Below are 23970 nucleotides of genomic sequence, written 5' to 3'. Positions count from 1 at the left end.
CAGTATTTTGTGCTACCCAATTGGAGGATTATTAGGTAGAAAAGCCCATTTCTACATTTTTGTTAGGATTCAAACCTACAATCTGTAAGTTACATCCAGACGTATTGATGAATATTAAAAGGTTGCAAGTGAATTGATGCAATGACTCTGGTGGGACTCGAACCCACAACCTTTGAATAACTACAACATACTAGAAGTCCAATGCACTATCCATTGCGCCACAGAGCCCCTGTTGGTAGTAATTTTCCTTTTGCTTTTACTGCTTGGAGAATAAAATATTGTAATAAATAATACAATCTTTGATGTAACAATTCTCTATATTTTAACACATACAGGTTGATGGCACAAAAGTAGCAGACAAGATAGTGGTTAGTACCAAGTAGGAGTTCAAAGCTTGTTATTACTGATTGACAGTTGGATTCTTGGTTGAGTGAGACACAGAAGAATGTCACAGACATATTTCTTCAATTATTATTGGTAACAATGGGTTCAAGTGGTGGATTGAATTTTTTTTTCCATTGTTACAAATTTCAAAAAGTTTGTCAGATATTCACAACCTGTCTGTCTAATGGCAAAAATAACCATGTCTGTGTCTTCGAAATTCCAATTTTGGCTAGAAGTCCTGTTTGAAATAAGAGGAGTCACTCCAGCATTTTATCAATATTTTTTCCAGTATTATTCCACTTTTATCATCTGTAACAATGAAATCACATGGTGGAGTGAAATATATGATTCCATGGAAAGAAATGTTGCTATGGATTGTCAAAGTGGCAAAAATAGACATGTCTGAGTATTCTAAATGCCACATTTGGCTAGAAGTCCTATTTCAAATATGAGGAGTCACTCCGGTATTTTATCAGGAATTTTTCCAGTATTATTCCACTTTTATCATCTGTAACATTGAAATCAAATATTGGAATGTAATAATTGATTCCATGGTAAGAAATGTTATTATGGATTGTGAAAGTTTTACAACTCTGCAAAATGGCACTAAAAGACATGACTGAGTCTTCCAACTGGCTATTAAGCCTACAAATACTCTTTCAAGTATCAGGAATTATTCAAGTATTTTGTGCTACCCAATTTGAGGATTATTAGGTAGAAAAGCCCATTTCTACATTTTTGTTAGGATTCAAACCTACAATCTGTAAGTTACATCCAGACGTATGTGAATATTAAAAGTTTGCATGGGAATTGATGCAATGACTCTGGTGGGACTCGAACCCACAACCTTTGAATAACTACAACATACTAGAAGTCCAATGCGCTATCCATTGCGCCACAGAGCCCCTGTTGGTAGTAATTTTCCTTTTGCTTTTACTGCTTGGAGAATAAAATATTGTAATAGATAATACAATCTTTGATGTAACAATTCTCTATATTTTAACACATACAGGTTGATGGCAGAAAAGTAGCAGACAAGATAGTGGTTAGTACCAAGTAGGAGCTCAAAGCTTGTTATTACTGATTGACAGTTGGATTCTTGGTTGAGTGAGACACAGAAGAATGTCACAGACATATTTCTTCAATTATTATCGGTAACAATGGGTTCAAGTGGTGGATTGAATTTTTTTTTCCATTGTCACAAATTTCTAAAAGTTTGTCAGATATTTACAACCTGTCTGTCTAATGGCAAAAATAACCATGTCTGTGTCTTCCAAATGCCAATTTTGGCTGCAAGTCCTGTTTGAAAAAAGAGGAGTCACTCCAGCATTTTATCAATTTTTTTTCCAGTATTATTCCACTTTTATCATCTGTAACAATGAAATCACATGGTGGAGTGAAATATATGATTCCATGGAAAGAAATGTTGCTATGGATTGTCAAAGTGGCAAAAATAGACATGTCTGAGTATTCTAAATGCAACATTTGGCTAGAAGTCCTATTTCAAATATGAGGAGTCACTCCGGTATTTTATCAGGAATTTTTCCAGTATTATTCCACTTTTATCATCTGTAACATTGAAATCACATGGTGGAGTGAAATAATTGATTCCATGGAAAGAAATGTTGCTATGGATTCTCAAAGTGGCAAAAATAGACATGTCTGAGTATTCCAAATGCCGAATTTGGCTAGAAGTCCTATTTCAAATATGAGGAGTCACTCTGGTATTTTATCAGGAATTTTTCCAGTATTATTCCATTTTTATCATCTGTAACATTGAAATCAAATATTGGAATGTAATAATTGATTCCATGGTAAGAAATGGTGTTATGGATTGTGAAAGTTTTACAACTCTGCAAAATGGCACTAAAAGACATGACTGAGTCTTCCAACTGGCTATTAAGCCTACAAATACTATTTCAAGTATCAGGAATTATTCCAGTATTTTCTGCTACCCAATTTGAGGATTATTAGGTAGAAAAGCCCATTTCTACATTTTTGTTAGGATTCAAACCTACAATCTGTAAGTTACATCCAGACGTATGTGAATATTAAAAGTTTGCAAGTGAATTCATGCAATGACTCTGGTGGGACTCGAACCCACAACCTTTGAATAACTACAACATACTAGAAGTCCAATGCGCTATCCATTGCGCCACAGAGCCCCTGTTGGTAGTAATTTTCCTTTTGCTTTTACTGCTTGGAGAATAAAATATTGTAATAGATAATACAATCTTTGATGTAACAATTCTCTATATTTTAACACATACAGGTTGATGGCAGAAAAGTAGCAGACAAGATAGTGGTTAGTACCAAGTAGGAGCTCAAAGCTTGTTATTACTGATTGACAGTTGGATTCTTGGTTGAGTGAGACACAGAAGAATGTCACAGACATATTTCTTCAATTATTATCGGTAACAATGGGTTCAAGTGGTGGATTGAATTTTTTTTTCCATTGTTACAAATTTCTAAAAGTTTGTCAGATATTCACAACCTGTCTGTCTAATGGTAAAAATAACCATGTCTGTGTCTTCCAAATTCCACTTTTGGCTAGAAGTCCTGTTTGAAATAAGAGGAGTCACTCCAGCATTTTATCAATTTTTTTTCCAGTATTATTCCACTTTTATCATCTGTAACAATGAAATCACATGGTGGAGTGAAATATATGATTCCATGGAAAGAAATGTTGCTATGGATTGTCAAAGTGGCAAAAATAGACATGTCTGAGTATTCTAAATGCCACATTTGGCTAGAAGTCCTATTTCAAATATGAGGAGTCACTCCGGTATTTTATCAGGAATTTTTCCAGTATTATTCCACTTTTATCATCTGTAACATTGAAATCAAATATTGGAATGTAATAATTGATTCCATGGTAAGAAATGGTGTTATGGATTGTGAAAGTTTTACAACTCTGCAAAATGGCACTAAAAGACATGACTGAGTCTTCCAACTGGCTATTAAGCCTACAAATACTCTTTCAAGTATCAGGAATTATTCCAGTATTTTGTGCTACCCAATTTGAGGATTATTATGTAGAAAAGCCCATTTCTACATTTTTGTTAGGATTCAAACCTACAATCTGTAAGTTACATCCAGACGTATTGATGAATATTAAAAGTTTGCAAGTGAATTGATGCAATGACTCTGGTGGTACTCGAACCCACAACCTTTGAATAACTACAACATACTAGAAGTCCAATGCGCTATCCATTGCGCCACAGAGCCCCTGTTGGTAGTAATTTTCCTTTTGCTTTTACTGCTTGGAGAATAAAATATTGTAATAGATAATACAATCTTTGATGTAACAATTCTCTATATTTTAACACATACAGGTTGATGGCAGAAAAGTAGCAGACAAGATAGTGGTTAGTACCAAGTAGGAGCTCAAAGCTTGTTATTACTGATATACAGTTGGATTCTTGGTTGAGTGAGACACAGAAGAATGTCACAGACATATTTCTTCAATTATTATCGGTAACAATGGGTTCAAGTGGTGGATTGAATTTTTTTTTCCATTGTCACAAATTTCTAAAAGTTTGTCAGATATTTACAACCTGTCTGTCTAATGGCAAAAATAACCATGTCTGTGTCTTCCAAATGCCAATTTTGGCTGCAAGTCCTGTTTGAAAAAAGAGGAGTCACTCCAGCATTTTATCAATTTTTTTTCCAGTATTATTCCACTTTTATCATCTGTAACAATGAAATCACATGGTGGAGTGAAATATATGATTCCATGGAAAGAAATGTTGCTATGGATTGTCAAAGTGGCAAAAATAGACATGTCTGAGTATTCTAAATGCAACATTTGGCTAGAAGTCCTATTTCAAATATGAGGAGTCACTCCGGTATTTTATCAGGAATTTTTCCAGTATTATTCCACTTTTATCATCTGTAACATTGAAATCAAATATTGGAATGTAATAATTGATTCCATGGTAAGAAATGTTGTTATGGATTGTGAAAGTTTTACAACTCTGCAAAATGGCACTAAAAGACATGACTGAGTCTTCCAACTGGCTATTAAGCCTACAAATACTATTTCAAGTATCAGGAATTATTCCAGTATTTTGTGCTACCCAATTGGAGGATTATTAGGTAGAAAAGCCCATTTCTACATTTTTGTTAGGATTCAAACCTACAATCTGTAAATTACATCCAGACGTATGTGAATATTAAAAGTTTGCATGGGAATTGATGCAATGACTCTGGTGGGACTCGAGCCCACAACCTTTGAATAACTACAACATACTAGAAGTCCAATGCGCTATCCATTGCGCCACAGAGCCCCTGTTGGTAGTAATTTTCCTTTTGCTTTTACTGCTTGGAGAATAAAATATTGTAATAGATAATACAATCTTTCATGTAAGAATTCTCTATATTTTAACACATACAGGTTGATGGCAGAAAAGTAGCAGACAAGATAGTGGTTAGTACCAAGTAGGAGCTCAAAGCTTGTTATTACTGATTGACAGTTGGATTCTTGGTTGAGTGAGACACAGAAGAATGTCACAGACATATTTCTTCAATTATTATCGGTAACAATGGGTTCAAGTGGTGGATTGAATTTTTTTTTCCATTGTCACAAATTTCTAAAAGTTTGTCAGATATTCACAACCTGTCTGTCTAATGGCAAAAATAACCATGTCTGTGTCTTCCAAATTCCAATTTTGGCTAGAAGTCCTGTTTGAAATAAGAGGAGTCACTCCAGCATTTTATCAATTTTTTTTCCAGTATTATTCCACTTTTATCATCTGTAACAATGAAATCACATGGTGGAGTGAAATATATGATTCCATGGAAAGAAATGTTGCTATGGATTGTCAAAGTGGCAAAAATAGACATGTCTGAGTATTCTAAATGCCACATTTGGCTAGAAGTCCTATTTCAAATATGAGGAGTCACTCCGGTATTTTATCAGGAATTTTTCCAGTATTATTCCACTTTTATCATCTGTAACATTGAAATCAAATATTGGAATGTAATAATTGATTCCATGGTAAGAAATGGTGTTATGGATTGTGAAAGTTTTACAACTCTGCAAAATGGCACTAAAAGACATGACTGAGTCTTCCAACTGGCTATTAAGCCTACAAATACTCTTTCAAGTATCAGGAATTATTCCAGTATTTTGTGCTACCCAATTTGAGGATTATTATGTAGAAAAGCCCATTTCTACATTTTTGTTAGGATTCAAACCTACAATCTGTAAGTTACATCCAGACGTATTGATGAATATTAAAAGTTTGCAAGTGAATTGATGCAATGACTCTGGTGGGACTCGAACCCACAACCTTTGAATAACTACAACATACTAGAAGTCCAATGCGCTATCCATTGCGCCACAGAGCCCCTGTTGGTAGTAATTTTCCTTTTGCTTTTACTGCTTGGAGAATAAAATATTGTAATAGATAATACAATCTTTGATGTAACAATTCTCTATATTTTAACACATACAGGTTGATGGCAGAAAAGTAGCAGACAAGATAGTGGTTAGTACCAAGTAGGAGCTCAAAGCTTGTTATTACTGATTGACAGTTGGATTCTTGGTTGAGTGAGACACAGAAGAATGTCACAGACATATTTCTTCAATTATTATCGGTAACAATGGGTTCAAGTGGTGGATTGAATTTTTTTTTCCATTGTCACAAATTTCTAAAAGTTTGTCAGATATTCACAACCTGTCTGTCTAATGGCAAAAATAACCATGTCTGTGTCTTCGAAATTCCAATTTTGGCTAGAAGTCCTGTTTGAAATAAGAGGAGTCACTCCAGCATTTTATCAATATTTTTTCCAGTATTATTCCACTTTTATCATCTGTAACAATGAAATCACATGGTGGAGTGAAATATATGATTCCATGGAAAGAAATGTTGCTATGGATTGTCAAAGTGGCAAAAATAGACATGTCTGAGTATTCTAAATGCCACATTTGGCTAGAAGTCCTATTTCAAATATGAGGAGTCACTCCGGTATTTTATCAGGAATTTTTCCAGTATTATTCCACTTTTATCATCTGTAACATTGAAATCAAATATTGGAATGTAATAATTGATTTCATGGTAAGAAATGGTGTTATGGATTGTGAAAGTTTTACAACTCTGCAAAATGGCACTAAAAGACATGACTGAGTCTTCCAACTGGCTATTAAGCCTACAAATACTATTTCAAGTATCAGGAATTATTCCAGTATTTTGTGCTACCCAATTGGAGGATTATTAGGTAGAAAAGCCCATTTCTACATTTTTGTTAGGATTCAAACCTACAATCTGTAAGTTACATCCAGACGTATTGATGACTCTGGTGGGACTCGAACCCACAACCTTTGAATAACTACAACATACTAGAAGTCCAATGCGCTATCCATTGCGCCACAGAGCCCCTGTTGGTAGTAATTTTCCTTTTGCTTTTACTGCTTGGAGAATAAAATATTGTAATAGATAATACAATCTTTGATGTAACAATTCTCTATATTTTAACACATACAGGTTGATGGCAGAAAAGTAGCAGACAAGATAGTGGTTAGTACCAAGTAGGAGCTCAAAGCTTGTTATTACTGATTGACAGTTGGATTCTTGGTTGAGTGAGACACAGAAGAATGTCACAGACATATTTCTTCAATTATTATCGGTAACAATGGGTTCAAGTGGTGGATTGAATTTTTTTTTCCATTGTCACAAATTTCTAAAAGTTTGTCAGATATTTACAACCTGTCTGTCTAATGGCAAAAATAACCATGTCTGTGTCTTCCAAATGCCAATTTTGGCTGCAAGTCCTGTTTGAAAAAAGAGGAGTCACTCCAGCATTTTATCAATTTTTTTTCCAGTATTATTCCACTTTTATCATCTGTAACAATGAAATCACATGGTGGAGTGAAATATATGATTCCATGGAAAGAAATGTTGCTATGGATTGTCAAAGTGGCAAAAATAGACATGTCTGAGTATTCTAAATGCCACATTTGGCTAGAAGTCCTATTTCAAATATGAGGAGTCACTCCGGTATTTTATCAGGAATTTTTCCAGTATTATTCCACTTTTATCATCTGTAACATTGAAATCAAATATTGGAATGTAATAATTGATTCCATGGTAAGAAATGGTGTTATGGATTGTGAAAGTTTTACAACTCTGCAAAATGGCACTAAAAGACATGACTGAGTCTTCCAACTGGCTATTAAGCCTACAAATACTCTTTCAAGTATCAGGAATTATTCCAGTATTTTGTGCTACCCAATTTGAGGATTATTATGTAGAAAAGCCCATTTCTACATTTTTGTTAGGATTCAAACCTACAATCTGTAAGTTACATCCAGACGTATTGATGAATATTAAAAGGTTGCAAGTGAATTGATGCAATGACTCTGGTGGGACTCGAACCCACAACCTTTGAATAACTACAACACACTAGAAGTCCAATGCGCTTTCCATTGCGCCACAGAGCCCCTGTTGGTAGTAATTTTCCTTTTGCTTTTACTGCTTGGAGAATAAAATATTGTAATAGATAATACAATCTTTGATGTAACAATTCTCTATATTTTAACACATACAGGTTGATGGCAGAAAAGTAGCAGACAAGATAGTGGTTAGTACCAAGTAGGAGCTCAAAGCTTGTTATTACTGATTGACAGTTGGATTCTTGGTTGAGTGAGACACAGAAGAATGTCACAGACATATTTCTTCAATTATTATCGGTAACAATGGGTTCAAGTGGTGGATTGAATTTTTTTTTCCATTGTCACAAATTTCTAAAAGTTTGTCAGATATTCACAACCTGTCTGTCTAATGGCAAAAATAACCATGTCTGTGTCTTCCAAATTCCAATTTTGGCTAGAAGTCCTGTTTGAAATAAGAGGAGTCACTCCAGCATTTTATCAATTTTTTTTCCAGTATTATTCCACTTTTATCATCTGTAACAATGAAATCACATGGTGGAGTGAAATATATGATTCCATGGAAAGAAATGTTGCTATGGATTGTCAAAGTGGCAAAAATAGACATGTCTGAGTATTCTAAATGCCACATTTGGCTAGAAGTCCTATTTCAAATATGAGGAGTCACTCCGGTATTTTATCAGGAATTTTTCCAGTATTATTCCACTTTTATCATCTGTAACATTGAAATCAAATATTGGAATGTAATAATTGATTCCATGGTAAGAAATGGTGTTATGGATTGTGAAAGTTTTACAACTCTGCAAAATGGCACTAAAAGACATGACTGAGTCTTCCAACTGGCTATTAAGCCTACAAATACTCTTTCAAGTATCAGGAATTATTCCAGTATTTTGTGCTACCCAATTTGAGGATTATTATGTAGAAAAGCCCATTTCTACATTTTTGTTAGGATTCAAACCTACAATCTGTAAGTTACATCCAGACGTATTGATGAATATTAAAAGTTTGCAAGTGAATTGATGCAATGACTCTGGTGGGACTCGAACCCACAACCTTTGAATAACTACAACATACTAGAAGTCCAATGCGCTATCCATTGCGCCACAGAGCCCCTGTTGGTAGTAATTTTCCTTTTGCTTTTACTGCTTGGAGAATAAAATATTGTAATAGATAATACAATCTTTCATGTAAGAATTCTCTATATTTTAACACATACAGGTTGATGGCAGAAAAGTAGCAGACAAGATAGTGGTTAGTACCAAGTAGGAGCTCAAAGCTTGTTATTACTGATTGACAGTTGGATTCTTGGTTGAGTGAGACACAGAAGAATGTCACAGACATATTTCTTCAATTATTATCGGTAACAATGGGTTCAAGTGGTGGATTGAATTTTTTTTTCCATTGTCACAAATTTCTAAAAGTTTGTCAGATATTCACAACCTGTCTGTCTAATGGCAAAAATAACCATGTCTGTGTCTTCGAAATTCCAATTTTGGCTAGAAGTCCTGTTTGAAATAAGAGGAGTCACTCCAGCATTTTATCAATTTTTTTTCCAGTATTATTCCACTTTTATCATCTGTAACAATGAAATCACATGGTGGAGTGAAATATATGATTCCATGGAAAGAAATGTTGCTATGGATTGTCAAAGTGGCAAAAATAGACATGTCTGAGTATTCTAAATGCCACATTTGGCTAGAAGTCCTATTTCAAATATGAGGAGTCACTCCGGTATTTTATCAGGAATTTTTCCAGTATTATTCCACTTTTATCATCTGTAACATTGAAATCAAATATTGGAATGTAATAATTGATTCCATGGTAAGAAATGTTGTTATGGATTGTGAAAGTTTTACAACTCTGCAAAATGGCACTAAAAGACATGACTGAGTCTTCCAACTGGCTATTAAGCCTACAAATACTATTTCAAGTATCAGGAATTATTCCAGTATTTTGTGCTACCCAATTTGAGGATTATTAGGTAGAAAAGCCCATTTCTACATTTTTGTTAGGATTCAAACCTACAATCTGTAAGTTACATCCAGACGTATTGATGACTCTGGTGGGACTCGAACCCACAACCTTTGAATAACTACAACATACTAGAAGTCCAATGCGCTATCCATTGCGCCACAGAGCCCCTGTTGGTAGTAATTTTCCTTTTGCTTTTACTGCTTGGAGAATAAAATATTGTAATAGATAATACAATCTTTGATGTAACAATTCTCTATATTTTAACACATACAGGTTGATGGCAGAAAAGTAGCAGACAAGATAGTGGTTAGTACCAAGTAGGAGCTCAAAGCTTGTTATTACTGATTGACAGTTGGATTCTTGGTTGAGTGAGACACAGAAGAATGTCACAGACATATTTCTTCAATTATTATCGGTAACAATGGGTTCAAGTGGTGGATTGAATTTTTTTTTCCATTGTCACAAATTTCTAAAAGTTTGTCAGATATTTACAACCTGTCTGTCTAATGGCAAAAATAACCATGTCTGTGTCTTCCAAATGCCAATTTTGGCTGCAAGTCCTGTTTGAAAAAAGAGGAGTCACTCCAGCATTTTATCAATTTTTTTTCCAGTATTATTCCACTTTTATCATCTGTAACAATGAAATCACATGGTGGAGTGAAATATATGATTCCATGGAAAGAAATGTTGCTATGGATTGTCAAAGTGGCAAAAATAGACATGTCTGAGTATTCTAAATGCCACATTTGGCTAGAAGTCCTATTTCAAATATGAGGAGTCACTCCGGTATTTTATCAGGAATTTTTCCAGTATTATTCCACTTTTATCATCTGTAACATTGAAATCAAATATTGGAATGTAATAATTGATTCCATGGTAAGAAATGGTGTTATGGATTGTGAAAGTTTTACAACTCTGCAAAATGGCACTAAAAGACATGACTGAGTCTTCCAACTGGCTATTAAGCCTACAAATACTCTTTCAAGTATCAGGAATTATTCCAGTATTTTGTGCTACCCAATTTGAGGATTATTATGTAGAAAAGCCCATTTCTACATTTTTGTTAGGATTCAAACCTACAATCTGTAAGTTACATCCAGACGTATTGATGAATATTAAAAGGTTGCAAGTGAATTGATGCAATGACTCTGGTGGGACTCGAACCCACAACCTTTGAATAACTACAACACACTAGAAGTCCAATGCGCTTTCCATTGCGCCACAGAGCCCCTGTTGGTAGTAATTTTCCTTTTGCTTTTACTGCTTGGAGAATAAAATATTGTAATAGATAATACAATCTTTGATGTAACAATTCTCTATATTTTAACACATACAGGTTGATGGCAGAAAAGTAGCAGACAAGATAGTGGTTAGTACCAAGTAGGAGCTCAAAGCTTGTTATTACTGATTGACAGTTGGATTCTTGGTTGAGTGAGACACAGAAGAATGTCACAGACATATTTCTTCAATTATTATCGGTAACAATGGGTTCAAGTGGTGGATTGAATTTTTTTTTCCATTGTCACAAATTTCTAAAAGTTTGTCAGATATTCACAACCTGTCTGTCTAATGGCAAAAATAACCATGTCTGTGTCTTCCAAATTCCAATTTTGGCTAGAAGTCCTGTTTGAAATAAGAGGAGTCACTCCAGCATTTTATCAATTTTTTTTCCAGTATTATTCCACTTTTATCATCTGTAACAATGAAATCACATGGTGGAGTGAAATATATGATTCCATGGAAAGAAATGTTGCTATGGATTGTCAAAGTGGCAAAAATAGACATGTCTGAGTATTCTAAATGCCACATTTGGCTAGAAGTCCTATTTCAAATATGAGGAGTCACTCCGGTATTTTATCAGGAATTTTTCCAGTATTATTCCACTTTTATCATCTGTAACATTGAAATCAAATATTGGAATGTAATAATTGATTCCATGGTAAGAAATGGTGTTATGGATTGTGAAAGTTTTACAACTCTGCAAAATGGCACTAAAAGACATGACTGAGTCTTCCAACTGGCTATTAAGCCTACAAATACTCTTTCAAGTATCAGGAATTATTCCAGTATTTTGTGCTACCCAATTTGAGGATTATTATGTAGAAAAGCCCATTTCTACATTTTTGTTAGGATTCAAACCTACAATCTGTAAGTTACATCCAGACGTATTGATGAATATTAAAAGTTTGCAAGTGAATTGATGCAATGACTCTGGTGGGACTCGAACCCACAACCTTTGAATAACTACAACATACTAGAAGTCCAATGCGCTATCCATTGCGCCACAGAGCCCCTGTTGGTAGTAATTTTCCTTTTGCTTTTACTGCTTGGAGAATAAAATATTGTAATAGATAATACAATCTTTCATGTAAGAATTCTCTATATTTTAACACATACAGGTTGATGGCAGAAAAGTAGCAGACAAGATAGTGGTTAGTACCAAGTAGGAGCTCAAAGCTTGTTATTACTGATTGACAGTTGGATTCTTGGTTGAGTGAGACACAGAAGAATGTCACAGACATATTTCTTCAATTATTATCGGTAACAATGGGTTCAAGTGGTGGATTGAATTTTTTTTTCCATTGTCACAAATTTCTAAAAGTTTGTCAGATATTCACAACCTGTCTGTCTAATGGCAAAAATAACCATGTCTGTGTCTTCGAAATTCCAATTTTGGCTAGAAGTCCTGTTTGAAATAAGAGGAGTCACTCCAGCATTTTATCAATTTTTTTTCCAGTATTATTCCACTTTTATCATCTGTAACAATGAAATCACATGGTGGAGTGAAATATATGATTCCATGGAAAGAAATGTTGCTATGGATTGTCAAAGTGGCAAAAATAGACATGTCTGAGTATTCTAAATGCCACATTTGGCTAGAAGTCCTATTTCAAATATGAGGAGTCACTCCGGTATTTTATCAGGAATTTTTCCAGTATTATTCCACTTTTATCATCTGTAACATTGAAATCAAATATTGGAATGTAATAATTGATTCCATGGTAAGAAATGTTGTTATGGATTGTGAAAGTTTTACAACTCTGCAAAATGGCACTAAAAGACATGACTGAGTCTTCCAACTGGCTATTAAGCCTACAAATACTATTTCAAGTATCAGGAATTATTCCAGTATTTTGTGCTACCCAATTTGAGGATTATTAGGTAGAAAAGCCCATTTCTACATTTTTGTTAGGATTCAAACCTACAATCTGTAAGTTACATCCAGACGTATTGATGACTCTGGTGGGACTCGAACCCACAACCTTTGAATAACTACAACATACTAGAAGTCCAATGCGCTATCCATTGCGCCACAGAGCCCCTGTTGGTAGTAATTTTCCTTTTGCTTTTACTGCTTGGAGAATAAAATATTGTAATAGATAATACAATCTTTGATGTAACAATTCTCTATATTTTAACACATACAGGTTGATGGCAGAAAAGTAGCAGACAAGATAGTGGTTAGTACCAAGTAGGAGCTCAAAGCTTGTTATTACTGATTGACAGTTGGATTCTTGGTTGAGTGAGACACAGAAGAATGTCACAGACATATTTCTTCAATTATTATCGGTAACAATGGGTTCAAGTGGTGGATTGAATTTTTTTTTCCATTGTCACAAATTTCTAAAAGTTTGTCAGATATTTACAACCTGTCTGTCTAATGGCAAAAATAACCATGTCTGTGTCTTCCAAATGCCAATTTTGGCTGCAAGTCCTGTTTGAAAAAAGAGGAGTCACTCCAGCATTTTATCAATTTTTTTTCCAGTATTATTCCACTTTTATCATCTGTAACAATGAAATCACATGGTGGAGTGAAATATATGATTCCATGGAAAGAAATGTTGCTATGGATTGTCAAAGTGGCAAAAATAGACATGTCTGAGTATTCTAAATGCCACATTTGGCTAGAAGTCCTATTTCAAATATGAGGAGTCACTCCGGTATTTTATCAGGAATTTTTCCAGTATTATTCCACTTTTATCATCTGTAACATTGAAATCAAATATTGGAATGTAATAATTGATTCCATGGTAAGAAATGGTGTTATGGATTGTGAAAGTTTTACAACTCTGCAAAATGGCACTAAAAGACATGACTGAGTCTTCCAACTGGCTATTAAGCCTACAAATACTCTTTCAAGTATCAGGAATTATTCCAGTATTTTGTGCTACCCAATTTGAGGATTATTATGTAGAAAAGCCCATTTCTACATTTTTGTTAGGATTCAAACCTACAATCTGTAAGTTACATCCAGACGTATTGATGAATATTAAAAGGTTGCAAGTGAATTGATGCAATGACTCTGGTGGGACTCGAACCCACAACCTTTGAATAACTACAACACACTAGAAGTCCAATGCGCTTTCCATTGCGCCACAGAGCCCCTGTTGGTAGTAATTTTCCTTTTGCTTTTACTGCTTGGAGAATAAAATATTGTAATAGATAATACAATCTTTGATGTAACAATTCTCTATATTTTAACACATACAGGTTGATGGCAGAAAAGTAGCAGACAAGATAGTGGTTAGTACCAAGTAGGAGCTCAAAGCTTGTTATTACTGATTGACAGTTGGATTCTTGGTTGAGTGAGACACAGAAGAATGTCACAGACATATTTCTTCAATTATTATCGGTAACAATGGGTTCAAGTGGTGGATTGAATTTTTTTTTCCATTGTCACAAATTTCTAAAAGTTTGTCAGATATTCACAACCTGTCTGTCTAATGGCAAAAATAACCATGTCTGTGTCTTCGAAATTCCAATTTTGGCTAGAAGTCCTGTTTGAAATAAGAGGAGTCACTCCAGCATTTTATCAATATTTTTTCCAGTATTATTCCACTTTTATCATCTGTAACAATGAAATCACATGGTGGAGTTAAATAATTGATTCCATGGAAAGAAATGTTGCTATGGATTGTCAAAGTGGCAAAAATAGACATGTCTGAGTATTCTAAATGCCACATTTGGCTAGAAGTCCTATTTCAAATATGAGGAGTCACTCCGGTATTTTATCAGGAATTTTTCCAGTATTATTCCACTTTTATCATCTGTAACATTGAAATCAAATATTGGAATGTAATAATTGATTTCATGGTAAGAAATGGTGTTATGGATTGTGAAAGTTTTACAACTCTGCAAAATGGCACTAAAAGACATGACTGAGTCTTCCAACTGGCTATTAAGCCTACAAATACTATTTCAAGTATCAGGAATTATTCCAGTATTTTGTGCTACCCAATTGGAGGATTATTAGGTAGAAAAGCCCATTTCTACATTTTTGTTAGGATTCAAACCTACAATCTGTAAGTTACATCCAGACGTATTGATGACTCTGGTGGGACTCGAACCCACAACCTTTGAATAACTACAACATACTAGAAGTCCAATGTGCTATCCATTGCGCCACAGAGCCCCTGTTGGTAGTAATTTTCCTTTTGCTTTTACTGCTTGGAGAATAAAATATTGTAATAGATAATACAATCTTTGATGTAACAATTCTCTATATTTTAACACATACAGGTTGATGGCAGAAAAGTAGCAGACAAGATAGTGGTTAGTACCAAGTAGGAGCTCAAAGCTTGTTATTACTGATTGACAGTTGGATTCTTGGTTGAGTGAGACACAGAAGAATGTCACAGACATATTTCTTCAATTATTATCGGTAACAATGGGTTCAAGTGGTGGATTGAATTTTTTTTTCCATTGTCACAAATTTCTAAAAGTTTGTCAGATATTTACAACCTGTCTGTCTAATGGCAAAAATAACCATGTCTGTGTCTTCCAAATGCCAATTTTGGCTGCAAGTCCTGTTTGAAAAAAGAGGAGTCACTCCAGCATTTTATCAATTTTTTTTCCAGTATTATTCCACTTTTATCATCTGTAACAATGAAATCACATGGTGGAGTGAAATATATGATTCCATGGAAAGAAATGTTGCTATGGATTGTCAAAGTGGCAAAAATAGACATGTCTGAGTATTCTAAATGCAACATTTGGCTAGAAGTCCTATTTCAAATATGAGGAGTCACTCCGGTATTTTATCAGGAATTTTTCCAGTATTATTCCACTTTTATCATCTGTAACATTGAAATCAAATATTGGAATGTAATAATTGATTCCATGGTAAGAAATGTTGTTATGGATTGTGAAAGTTTTACAACTCTGCAAAATGGCACTAAAAGACATGACTGAGTCTTCCAACTGGCTATTAAGCCTACAAATACTATTTCAAGTATCAGGAATTATTCCAGTATTTTGTGCTACCCAATTGGAGGATTATTAGGTAGAAAAGCCCATTTCTACATTTTTGTTAGGATTCAAACCTACAATCTGTAAATTACATCCAGATGTATGTGAATATTAAAAGTTTGCATGGGAATTGATGCAATGACTCTGGTGGGACTCGAGCCCACAACCTTTGAATAACTACAACATACTAGAAGTCCAATGCGCTATCCATTGCGCCACAGAGCCCCTGTTGGTAGTAATTTTCCTTTTGCTTTTACTGCTTGGAGAATAAAATATTGTAATAGATAATACAATCTTTCATGTAAGAATTCTCTATATTTTAACACATACAGGTTGATGGCAGAAAAGTAGCAGACAAGATAGTGGTTAGTACCAAGTAGGAGCTCAAAGCTTGTTATTACTGATTGACAGTTGGATTCTTGGTTGAGTGAGACACAGAAGAATGTCACAGACATATTTCTTCAATTATTATCGGTAACAATGGGTTCAAGTGGTGGATTGAATTTTTTTTTCCATTGTCACAAATTTCTAAAAGTTTGTCAGATATTCACAACCTGTCTGTCTAATGGCAAAAATAACCATGTCTGTGTCTTCGAAATTCCAATTTTGGCTAGAAGTCCTGTTTGAAATAAGAGGAGTCACTCCAGCATTTTATCAATTTTTTTTCCAGTATTATTCCACTTTTATCATCTGTAACAATGAAATCACATGGTGGAGTGAAATATATGATTCCATGGAAAGAAATGTTGCTATGGATTGTCAAAGTGGCAAAAATAGACATGTCTGAGTATTCTAAATGCCACATTTGGCTAGAAGTCCTATTTCAAATATGAGGAGTCACTCCGGTATTTTATCAGGAATTTTTCCAGTATTATTCCACTTTTATCATCTGTAACATTGAAATCAAATATTGGAATGTAATAATTGATTCCATGGTAAGAAATGTTGTTATGGATTGTGAAAGTTTTACAACTCTGCAAAATGGCACTAAAAGACATGACTGAGTCTTCCAACTGGCTATTAAGCCTACAAATACTATTTCAAGTATCAGGAATTATTCCAGTATTTTGTGCTACCCAATTTGAGGATTATTAGGTAGAAAAGCCCATTTCTACATTTTTGTTAGGATTCAAACCTACAATCTGTAAGTTACATCCAGACGTATGTGAATATTAAAAGTTTGCAAGTGAATTCATGCAATGACTCTGGTGGGACTCGAACCCACAACCTTTGAATAACTACAACATACTAGAAGTCCAATGCGCTATCCATTGCGCCACAGAGCCCCTGTTGGTAGTAATTTTCCTTTTGCTTTTACCGCTTGGAGAATAAAATATTGTAATAGATAATACAATCTTTGATGTAACAATTCTCTATATTTTAACACATACAGGTTGATGGCAGAAAAGTAGCAGACAAGAAAGTGGTTGGTACCGAGTATGAGTTCAAAGCTTGTTATTACTGATTGACAGTTGGATTCTTGGTTGAGTGAGACACAGAAGAATGTCACAGACATATTTCTTCAATTATTATCGGTAACAATGGGTTCAAGTGGTGGATTGAATTTTTTTTTCCATTGTTACAAATTTCAAAAAGTTTGTCAGATATTCACAACCTGTCTGTCTAATGGCAAAAATAACCATGTCTGTGTCTTCCAAATGCCAATTTTGGCTACAAGTCCTGTTTGAAATAAGAGGAGTCACTCCAGCATTTTATCAAGATTTTTTCCAGTATTATTCCACTTTTATCATCTGTAACAATGAAATCACATGGTGGAGTGAAATATATGATTCCATGGAAAGAAATGTTGCTATGGATTGTCAAAGTGGCAAAAATAGACATGTCTGAGTATTCTAAATGCCACATTTGGCTAGAAGTCCTATTTCAAATATGAGGAGTCACTCTGGTATTTTATCAGGAATTTTTCCAGTATTATTCCACTTTTATCATCTGTAACATTGAAATCAAATATTGGAATGTAATAATTGATTCCATGGTAAGAAATGGTGTTATGGATTGTGAAAGTTTTACAACTCTGCAAAATGGCACTAAAAGACATGACTGAGTCTTCCAACTGGCTATTAAGCCTACAAATACTATTTCAAGTATCCGGAATTATTCCAGTATTTTCTGCTACCCAATTGGAGGATTATTAGGTAGAAAAGCCCATTTCTACATTTTTGTTAGGATTCAAACCTACAATCTGTAAGTTACATCCAGATGTATTGATGAATATTAAAAGGTTGCAAGTGAATTGATGCAATGACTCTGGTGGGACTCGAACCCACAACCTTTGAATAACTACAACATACTAGAAGTCCAATGTGCTATCCATTGCGCCACAGAGCCCCTGTTAGCAGTAATTTTCCTTTTGCTTTTACTGCTTGGAGAATAAAATATTGTAATAGATAATACAATCTTTGATGTAACAATTCTCTATATTTTAACACATACAGGTTGATGGCAGAAAAGTAGCAGACAAGATAGTGGTTAGTACCAAGTAGGAGTTCAAAGCTTGTTATTACAGATTGACAGTTGGATTCTTGGTTGAGTGAGACACAGAAGAATGTCACAGACATATTTCTTCAATTATTATCGGTAACAATGGGTTCAAGTGGTGGATTGAATTTTTTTTTCCATTGTTACAAATTTCAAAAAGTTTGTCAGATATTCACAACCTGTCTGTCTAATGGCAAAAATAACCATGTCTGTGTCTTCCAAATTCCAATTTTGGCTAGAAGTCCTGTTTGAAATAAGAGGAGTCACTCCAGCATTTTATCAATTTTTTTTCCAGTATTATTCCACTTTTATCATCTGTAACATTGAAATCACATGGTGGAGTGAAATAATTGATTCCATGGAAAGAAATGTTGCTATGGATTCTCAAAGTGGCAAAAATAGACATGTCTGAGTATTCCAAATGCCGAATTTGGCTAGAAGTCCTATTTCAAATATGAGGAGTCACTCCGGTATTTTATCAGGAATTTTTCCAGTATTATTCCATTTTTATCATCTGTAACATTGAAATCAAATATTGGAATGTAATAATTGATTCCATGGTAAGAAATGTTGTTATGGATTGTGAAAGTTTTACAACTCTGCAAAATGGCACTAAAAGACATGACTGAGTCTTCCAACTGGCTATTAAGCCTACAAATACTATTTCAAGTATCAGGAATTATTCCAGTATTTTGTGCTACCCAATTTGAGGATTATTAGGTAGAAACGCCCATTTCTACATTTTTGTTAGGATTCAAACCTACAATCTGTAAGTTACATCCAGATGTATGTGAATATTAAAAGTTTGCAAGTGAACTCATGCAATGACTCTGGTGTGACTCGAACCCACAACCTTTGAATAACTACAACATACTAGAAGTCCAATGCGCTATCCATTGCGCCACAGATCCCCTGTTGGTAGCAATTTTCCTTTTGCTTTTACTGCTTGGAGAATAAAATATTGTAATAGATAATACAATCTTTGATGTAACAATTCTCTATATTTTAACACATACAGGTTGATGGCAGAAAAGTAGCAGACAAGATAGTGGTTGGTACTGAGTATGAGTTCAAAGCTTGTTATTACTGATTGACAGTTGGATTCTTGGTTGAGTAAGACACAGAAGAATGTCACAGACATATTTCTTCAATTATTATCGGTAACAATGGGTTCAAGTGGTGGATTGAATTTTTTTTTCCATTGCTACAAATTTCAAAAAGTTTGTCAGATATTCACAACCTGTCTGTCTAATGGCAAAAATAACCACGTCTGTGTCTTCCAAATGCCAATTTTGGCTAGAAGTCCTGTTTGAAATAAGAGGAGTCACTCCAGCATTTTATCAATTTTTTTTCCAGTATTATTCCACTTTTATCATCTGTAACATTGAAATCACATGGTGGAGTGAAATAATTGATTCCATGGAAAGAAATGTTGCTATGGATTCTCAAAGTGGCAAAAATAGACATGTCTGAGTATTCCAAATGCCGAATTTGGCTAGAAGTCCTATTTCAAATATGAGGAGTCACTCTGGTATTTTATCAGGAATTTTTCCAGTATTATTCCATTTTTATCATCTGTAACATTGAAATCAAATATTGGAATGTAATAATTGATTCTATGGTAAGAAATGTTGTTATGGATTGTGAAAGTTTTACAACTCTGCAAAATGGCACTAAAAGACATGACTGAGTCTTCCAACTGGCTATTAAGCCTATAAATACTATTTCAAGTATCAGGAATTATTCCAGTATTTTCTGCTACCCAATTTGAGGATTATTAGGTAGAAAAGCCCATTTCTACATTTTTGTTAGGATTCAAACCTACAATCTGTAAGTTACATCCAGACGTATGTGAATATTAAAAGTTTGCAAGTGAATTCATGCAATGACTCTGGTGGGACTCGAACCCACAACCTTTGAATAACTACAACATACTAGAAGTCCAATGTGCTATCCATTGCGCCACAGAGCCCCTGTTGGTAGTAATTTTCCTTTTGCTTTTACTGCTTGGAGAATAAAATATTGTAATAGATAATACAATCTTTGATGTAACAATTCTCTATATTTTAACACATACAGGTTGATGGCAGAAAAGTAGCAGACAAGATAGTGGTTAGTACCAAGTAGGAGCTCAAAGCTTGTTATTACTGATTGACAGTTGGATTCTTGGTTGAGTGAGACACAGAAGAATGTCACAGACATATTTCTTCAATTATTATCGGTAACAATGGGTTCAAGTGGTGGATTGAATTTTTTTTTCCATTGTTACAAATTTCAAAAAGTTTGTCAGATATTCACAACCTGTCTGTCTAATGGCAAAAATAACCACGTCTGTGTCTTCCAAATGCCAATTTTGGCTAGAAGTCCTGTTTGAAATAAGAGGAGTCACTCCAGCATTTTATCAATTTTTTTTCCAGTATTATTCCACTTTTATCATCTGTAACATTGAAATCACATGGTGGAGTGAAATAATTGATTCCATGGAAAGAAATGTTGCTATGGATTCTCAAAGTGGCAAAAATAGACATGTCTGAGTATTCCAAATGCCGAATTTGGCTAGAAGTCCTATTTCAAATATGAGGAGTCACTCTGGTATTTTATCAGGAATTTTTCCAGTATTATTCCATTTTTATCATCTGTAACATTGAAATCAAATATTGGAATGTAATAATTGATTCTATGGTAAGAAATGTTGTTATGGATTGTGAAAGTTTTACAACTCTGCAAAATGGCACTAAAAGACATGACTGAGTCTTCCAACTGGCTATTAAGCCTATAAATACTATTTCAAGTATCAGGAATTATTCCAGTATTTTCTGCTACCCAATTTGAGGATTATTAGGTAGAAAAGCCCATTTCTACATTTTTGTTAGGATTCAAACCTACAATCTGTAAGTTACATCCAGACGTATGTGAATATTAAAAGTTTGCAAGTGAATTCATGCAATGACTCTGGTGGGACTCGAACCCACAACCTTTGAATAACTACAACATACTAGAAGTCCAATGTGCTATCCATTGCGCCACAGAGCCCCTGTTGGTAGTAATTTTCCTTTTGCTTTTACTGCTTGGAGAATAAAATATTGTAATAGATAATACAATCTTTGATGTAACAATTCTCTATATTTTAACACATACAGGTTGATGGCAGAAAAGTAGCAGACAAGATAGTGGTTAGTACCAAGTAGGAGCTCAAAGCTTGTTATTACTGATTGACAGTTGGATTCTTGGTTGAGTGAGACACAGAAGAATGTCACAGACATATTTCTTCAATTATTATCGGTAACAATGGGTTCAAGTGGTGGATTGAATTTTTTTTTCCATTGTTACAAATTTCAAAAAGTTTGTCAGATATTCACAACCTGTCTGTCTAATGGCAAAAATAACCACGTCTGTGTCTTCCAAATGCCAATTTTGGCTAGAAGTCCTGTTTGAAATAAGAGGAGTCACTCCAGCATTTTATCAATTTTTTTTCCAGTATTATTCCACTTTTATCATCTGTAACATTGAAATCACATGGTGGAGTGAAATAATTGATTCCATGGAAAGAAATGTTGCTATGGATTCTCAAAGTGGCAAAAATAGACATGTCTGAGTATTCCAAATGCCGAATTTGGCTAGAAGTCCTATTTCAAATATGAGGAGTCACTCTGGTATTTTATCAGGAATTTTTCCAGTATTATTCCATTTTTATCATCTGTAACATTGAAATCAAATATTGGAATGTAATAATTGATTCCATGGTAAGAAATGTTGTTATGGATTGTGAAAGTTTTACAACTCTGCAAAATGGCACTAAAAGACATGACTGAGTCTTCCAACTGGCTATTAAGCCTATAAATACTATTTCAAGTATCAGGAATTATTCCAGTATTTTCTGCTACCCAATTTGAGGATTATTAGGTAGAAAAGCCCATTTCTACATTTTTGTTAGGATTCAAACCTACAATCTGTAAGTTACATCCAGACGTATGTGAATATTAAAAGTTTGCAAGTGAATTCATGCAATGACTCTGGTGGGACTCGAACCCACAACCTTTGAATAACTACAACATACTAGAAGTCCAATGTGCTATCCATTGCGCCACAGAGCCCCTGTTGGTAGTAATTTTCCTTTTGCTTTTACTGCTTGGAGAATAAAATATTGTAATAGATAATACAATCTTTGATGTAACAATTCTCTATATTTTAACACATACAGGTTGATGGCAGAAAAGTAGCAGACAAGATAGTGGTTAGTACCAAGTAGGAGCTCAAAGCTTGTTATTACTGATTGACAGTTGGATTCTTGGTTGAGTGAGACACAGAAGAATGTCACAGACATATTTCTTCAATTATTATCGGTAACAATGGGTTCAAGTGGTGGATTGAATTTTTTTTTCCATTGTTACAAATTTCAAAAAGTTTGTCAGATATTCACAACCTGTCTGTCTAATGGCAAAAATAACCACGTCTGTGTCTTCCAAATGCCAATTTTGGCTAGAAGTCCTGTTTGAAATAAGAGGAGTCACTCCAGCATTTTATCAATTTTTTTTCCAGTATTATTCCACTTTTATCATCTGTAACATTGAAATCACATGGTGGAGTGAAATAATTGATTCCATGGAAAGAAATGTTGCTATGGATTCTCAAAGTGGCAAAAATAGACATGTCTGAGTATTCCAAATGCCGAATTTGGCTAGAAGTCCTATTTCAAATATGAGGAGTCACTCTGGTATTTTATCAGGAATTTTTCCAGTATTATTCCATTTTTATCATCTGTAACATTGAAATCAAATATTGGAATGTAATAATTGATTCCATGGTAAGAAATGTTGTTATGGATTGTGAAAGTTTTACAACTCTGCAAAATGGCACTAAAAGACATGACTGAGTCTTCCAACTGGCTATTAAGCCTACAAATACTATTTCAAGTATCAGGAATTATTCCAGTATTTTCTGCTACCCAATTTGAGGATTATTAGGTAGAAAAGCCCATTTCTACATTTTTGTTAGGATTCAAACCTACAATCTGTAAGTTACATCCAGACGTATGTGAATATTAAAAGTTTGCAAGTGAATTCATGCAATGACTCTGGTGGGACTCGAACCCACAACCTTTGAATAACTACAACATACTAGAAGTCCAATGTGCTATCCATTGCGCCACAGAGCCCCTGTTGGTAGTAATTTTCCTTTTGCTTTTACTGCTTGGAGAATAAAATATTGTAATAGATAATACAATCTTTGATGTAACAATTCTCTATATTTTAACACATACAGGTTGATGGCAGAAAAGTAGCAGACAAGATAGTGGTTAGTACCAAGTAGGAGCTCAAAGCTTGTTATTACTGATTGACAGTTGGATTCTTGGTTGAGTGAGACACAGAAGAATGTCACAGACATATTTCTTCAATTATTATCGGTAACAATGGGTTCAAGTGGTGGATTGAATTTTTTTTTCCATTGTTACAAATTTCAAAAAGTTT

The 23970-nt window shown here is 34.3% G+C and overlaps 23 non-coding genes across 23 annotated transcripts; all 23 read right to left on the bottom strand.

Annotated features, from left to right (window-relative positions):
• Window positions 1-142: 142 nt before the first annotated feature.
• On the bottom strand, window positions 143-228 carry TRNAR-UCU (transfer RNA arginine (anticodon UCU)). The gene is given in 2 exon segments: window positions 143-178; window positions 192-228. It is a non-coding gene; the product is annotated as a tRNA-Arg (tRNA).
• A 975-nt stretch (window positions 229-1203) lies between these two features.
• On the bottom strand, window positions 1204-1289 carry TRNAR-UCU (transfer RNA arginine (anticodon UCU)). Its single transcript is given in 2 exon segments — window positions 1204-1239; window positions 1253-1289. It is a non-coding gene; the product is annotated as a tRNA-Arg (tRNA).
• A 1174-nt stretch (window positions 1290-2463) lies between these two features.
• TRNAR-UCU (transfer RNA arginine (anticodon UCU)) lies at window positions 2464-2549 on the bottom strand. The gene is given in 2 exon segments: window positions 2464-2499; window positions 2513-2549. It is a non-coding gene; the product is annotated as a tRNA-Arg (tRNA).
• A 977-nt stretch (window positions 2550-3526) lies between these two features.
• TRNAR-UCU (transfer RNA arginine (anticodon UCU)) lies at window positions 3527-3612 on the bottom strand. Its single transcript is given in 2 exon segments — window positions 3527-3562; window positions 3576-3612. It is a non-coding gene; the product is annotated as a tRNA-Arg (tRNA).
• Window positions 3613-4587: 975 nt separating this feature from the next.
• TRNAR-UCU (transfer RNA arginine (anticodon UCU)) lies at window positions 4588-4673 on the bottom strand. The gene is given in 2 exon segments: window positions 4588-4623; window positions 4637-4673. It is a non-coding gene; the product is annotated as a tRNA-Arg (tRNA).
• A 977-nt stretch (window positions 4674-5650) lies between these two features.
• Window positions 5651-5736, bottom strand: TRNAR-UCU (transfer RNA arginine (anticodon UCU)). The gene is given in 2 exon segments: window positions 5651-5686; window positions 5700-5736. It is a non-coding gene; the product is annotated as a tRNA-Arg (tRNA).
• A 943-nt stretch (window positions 5737-6679) lies between these two features.
• TRNAR-UCU (transfer RNA arginine (anticodon UCU)) lies at window positions 6680-6765 on the bottom strand. The gene is given in 2 exon segments: window positions 6680-6715; window positions 6729-6765. It is a non-coding gene; the product is annotated as a tRNA-Arg (tRNA).
• Window positions 6766-7742: 977 nt separating this feature from the next.
• Window positions 7743-7828, bottom strand: TRNAR-UCU (transfer RNA arginine (anticodon UCU)). Its single transcript is given in 2 exon segments — window positions 7743-7778; window positions 7792-7828. It is a non-coding gene; the product is annotated as a tRNA-Arg (tRNA).
• Window positions 7829-8805: 977 nt separating this feature from the next.
• TRNAR-UCU (transfer RNA arginine (anticodon UCU)) lies at window positions 8806-8891 on the bottom strand. The gene is given in 2 exon segments: window positions 8806-8841; window positions 8855-8891. It is a non-coding gene; the product is annotated as a tRNA-Arg (tRNA).
• Window positions 8892-9834: 943 nt separating this feature from the next.
• TRNAR-UCU (transfer RNA arginine (anticodon UCU)) lies at window positions 9835-9920 on the bottom strand. Its single transcript is given in 2 exon segments — window positions 9835-9870; window positions 9884-9920. It is a non-coding gene; the product is annotated as a tRNA-Arg (tRNA).
• A 977-nt stretch (window positions 9921-10897) lies between these two features.
• TRNAR-UCU (transfer RNA arginine (anticodon UCU)) lies at window positions 10898-10983 on the bottom strand. The gene is given in 2 exon segments: window positions 10898-10933; window positions 10947-10983. It is a non-coding gene; the product is annotated as a tRNA-Arg (tRNA).
• Window positions 10984-11960: 977 nt separating this feature from the next.
• On the bottom strand, window positions 11961-12046 carry TRNAR-UCU (transfer RNA arginine (anticodon UCU)). Its single transcript is given in 2 exon segments — window positions 11961-11996; window positions 12010-12046. It is a non-coding gene; the product is annotated as a tRNA-Arg (tRNA).
• Window positions 12047-12989: 943 nt separating this feature from the next.
• TRNAR-UCU (transfer RNA arginine (anticodon UCU)) lies at window positions 12990-13075 on the bottom strand. The gene is given in 2 exon segments: window positions 12990-13025; window positions 13039-13075. It is a non-coding gene; the product is annotated as a tRNA-Arg (tRNA).
• A 977-nt stretch (window positions 13076-14052) lies between these two features.
• TRNAR-UCU (transfer RNA arginine (anticodon UCU)) lies at window positions 14053-14138 on the bottom strand. The gene is given in 2 exon segments: window positions 14053-14088; window positions 14102-14138. It is a non-coding gene; the product is annotated as a tRNA-Arg (tRNA).
• Window positions 14139-15081: 943 nt separating this feature from the next.
• Window positions 15082-15167, bottom strand: TRNAR-UCU (transfer RNA arginine (anticodon UCU)). Its single transcript is given in 2 exon segments — window positions 15082-15117; window positions 15131-15167. It is a non-coding gene; the product is annotated as a tRNA-Arg (tRNA).
• Window positions 15168-16142: 975 nt separating this feature from the next.
• On the bottom strand, window positions 16143-16228 carry TRNAR-UCU (transfer RNA arginine (anticodon UCU)). The gene is given in 2 exon segments: window positions 16143-16178; window positions 16192-16228. It is a non-coding gene; the product is annotated as a tRNA-Arg (tRNA).
• A 975-nt stretch (window positions 16229-17203) lies between these two features.
• Window positions 17204-17289, bottom strand: TRNAR-UCU (transfer RNA arginine (anticodon UCU)). The gene is given in 2 exon segments: window positions 17204-17239; window positions 17253-17289. It is a non-coding gene; the product is annotated as a tRNA-Arg (tRNA).
• Window positions 17290-18266: 977 nt separating this feature from the next.
• TRNAR-UCU (transfer RNA arginine (anticodon UCU)) lies at window positions 18267-18352 on the bottom strand. The gene is given in 2 exon segments: window positions 18267-18302; window positions 18316-18352. It is a non-coding gene; the product is annotated as a tRNA-Arg (tRNA).
• Window positions 18353-19327: 975 nt separating this feature from the next.
• On the bottom strand, window positions 19328-19413 carry TRNAR-UCU (transfer RNA arginine (anticodon UCU)). The gene is given in 2 exon segments: window positions 19328-19363; window positions 19377-19413. It is a non-coding gene; the product is annotated as a tRNA-Arg (tRNA).
• A 975-nt stretch (window positions 19414-20388) lies between these two features.
• Window positions 20389-20474, bottom strand: TRNAR-UCU (transfer RNA arginine (anticodon UCU)). Its single transcript is given in 2 exon segments — window positions 20389-20424; window positions 20438-20474. It is a non-coding gene; the product is annotated as a tRNA-Arg (tRNA).
• A 975-nt stretch (window positions 20475-21449) lies between these two features.
• TRNAR-UCU (transfer RNA arginine (anticodon UCU)) lies at window positions 21450-21535 on the bottom strand. Its single transcript is given in 2 exon segments — window positions 21450-21485; window positions 21499-21535. It is a non-coding gene; the product is annotated as a tRNA-Arg (tRNA).
• Window positions 21536-22510: 975 nt separating this feature from the next.
• Window positions 22511-22596, bottom strand: TRNAR-UCU (transfer RNA arginine (anticodon UCU)). Its single transcript is given in 2 exon segments — window positions 22511-22546; window positions 22560-22596. It is a non-coding gene; the product is annotated as a tRNA-Arg (tRNA).
• Window positions 22597-23571: 975 nt separating this feature from the next.
• TRNAR-UCU (transfer RNA arginine (anticodon UCU)) lies at window positions 23572-23657 on the bottom strand. Its single transcript is given in 2 exon segments — window positions 23572-23607; window positions 23621-23657. It is a non-coding gene; the product is annotated as a tRNA-Arg (tRNA).
• Window positions 23658-23970: the final 313 nt, after the last annotated feature.

This window comes from Mixophyes fleayi, chromosome 3 (assembly GCF_038048845.1).
Source record: "Mixophyes fleayi isolate aMixFle1 chromosome 3, aMixFle1.hap1, whole genome shotgun sequence".
Taxonomy (NCBI): domain Eukaryota; kingdom Metazoa; phylum Chordata; class Amphibia; order Anura; family Limnodynastidae; genus Mixophyes; species Mixophyes fleayi.
Note: the sequence above shows the minus strand (reverse complement) of the source record. Positions and strands in the feature narration are given on the sequence as shown.